Genomic DNA, 2,222 nt, shown 5'->3' with positions numbered 1-2,222 from the left:
TCACCGCCTTCTACTGTGTCCTGGGATACCTGGGCTCCCTGGCCCTGGCGAGCTTCGCCGTGGCTTTCCTGGCCAGGAGCAAACCTGAAACACTCAATAGATACAAAATAAATAGAGGGTGTGAGGCACCCTATAGTTCAGTTATTAGATCAGAACATGGGAACTGCTTCAGTAACCACACAGTTATTCTTACCGTCACTACCACCGGCAACAATCACCTTTTCAATTTGAACTTTATTTTGGAGGATTTTGCCTGTACCTGCCACTAAATTTGCCATCAATTCTATTATTTTTGCTTCATCTTGATGACGTATTCAATTTTATTTTGTCTCTTCCCCTGGTTTTCTCAAATATTTTTAGTAATTTTTGATGCACTCTTTTTTTTAGGCCATGGTAGTTTAAAAACCCTAATAAGTATTTTTTCTCTTTAAGAACTGCTATGATTTTCATATTCTCATTGTAGTACACTTATACACTTGGCTTTTGATTTCCCTTCGCACATTTTTCAACATTTCTGAGGCTGTTTTTGCAGACGATCAGCCTTGTATGGCATTCAGAATTATGAACTTGGCAGACCATAACTTACTATAAAAACTGAATTTAATAAGATGTGTTGATTATTAAAATCAGGGGAGAGCTACATAGGGTAGAAAGGCATACTTTCCTGTCCCCAGTTGAATAAATCTTCCCTTTTATTCTGTTTATTTATCCTTTGTTATTGGGACATGTGTGTGTATCTATCTGTGTCTTCCTTTGTAAATATTACATACATATGCAAATTATATGTATGCAAAAAATTTTTCTTGTCCTCCTTATTCCTGGCTACTTTTTAGGTTTTGTTGAGCATGTGAAATAAAGTCATTTATATGTCACATTTTTATGTATTATTTATGGCTTAGAAGAAAAGAATCGACTTCATGCATCAAGCTTAACCAAATTTCTTGGTTCGTATGTTATTTGTCATATCTTTCGGACTTCTAAATCGTATGATCTTATAGCGGCATTTTATCTTGTCTCTCCAACTCCGTACTGGTTTTCTCTCTGCCTTTTTTCACTGCTAATATAACGCAGTGATGCAAAGTGACCCTGAGCTTCTGAGTTACTTCTCTTTCAGTGGGGGGATTTCGATGTTTTGCCATCTAATATTACATCTCTATTAGTTTGGGGAACCATACTTCATAACAAATGAGTGAATGTTCCTATATTTTTAAATTGCTTAAAATTTTTATCAAGATACGGGCAAAATATTCCCTGGTTCCCGTTTAAGGTACTGTTTTTCTTTCACCTGTTGATTGTTAGCATTTTGTTAATGACGTGGACTGCTCATTACAGAGTAAAATCCTCATCATTCATGATTTGTTGTTCTTTTATAAGACTGGAGTATACATTAACTCAGTATTTTGCATTTATCTTTAAAGGATTAGCTAATAATTTTTCTTTGCAGTCGTATTCGTGTTGAAGTTTTACACTTACATATGCAACACAATGTGTATATCCAGTGAAGGGGTAGGCCGGTTGTATGTAAGGATGGATGAGCTGACGGAAGGAAGGGAAAGAGGTGACATCAAAAGAAAGGGAGTGGCTCATGGTAACAGGATGAAAGCGCAGAGGAAAGGAGCAAACAAAATAGAACAGAGAGGAGGAGGATTTTATCACTGCTGCTTTCAAAAGTTTAAATTATATCTTTCCAGGCTATAATACATCCTTAGATTGGAAAAATAGGAATTTATCTTTGTGCTGCCTGGCACAAAATTACACAGCTACAACTTTCCTCTTTGGGTTCCCCTCAGGCAAAGCTTTTCATAGACCCTGTAGGCTACCCTTTATGCCGTCAGAGGGTTTCTGAAAAAGAAAAAAAAAATGGTTCTCAGCAAAACAAATTCCATGAGACTTTTTTCCCTATTAACATTGTATGAAAATGGATTGAAAGCCTAACGGGAGGTAAGATGATTATTTTAGCAAAAATTGGACTAAGTTTCTGTCCTCAGGCCTGTCTTTCAACATTACAATAGGCTAGCTGAAAACAGTTGTGCTAGCTTGCTAGGGATTATGAATAAATGGTGCTGTTACTCAGAGTGGACACTATCTCTTGTATACTCAACAGAATTATTAAATCTTCCAAAAGATTCCAGGAATGCAAGGTTGGTTCAATATTCGCAAATCTATAAACGTTATACGCCATATCAATGGAGCCAAAGACCAAAACCACATGATCATCTCAT

General features: G+C 36.5%; 1 long non-coding RNA gene across 1 annotated transcript in view; it reads right to left on the bottom strand.

Annotated features, from left to right (window-relative positions):
- Positions 1-6: 6 nt before the first annotated feature.
- Positions 7-2,222, bottom strand: part of LOC106147179 — an 8,984-nt gene continuing 6,768 nt past the window's right edge. The window contains exon 3 of the long non-coding RNA XR_001231954.1: positions 7-1,842. This is a non-coding gene — a long non-coding RNA (uncharacterized LOC106147179). The remainder of the gene's footprint in view (positions 1,843-2,222) is intronic.

This window comes from Chinchilla lanigera, unplaced genomic scaffold (assembly GCF_000276665.1).
Source record: "Chinchilla lanigera isolate Chin_1 unplaced genomic scaffold, ChiLan1.0 scaffold00123, whole genome shotgun sequence".
Lineage (NCBI taxonomy): Eukaryota > Metazoa > Chordata > Mammalia > Rodentia > Chinchillidae > Chinchilla > Chinchilla lanigera.
This window is presented reverse-complemented; position numbering and strand designations above follow the sequence as displayed.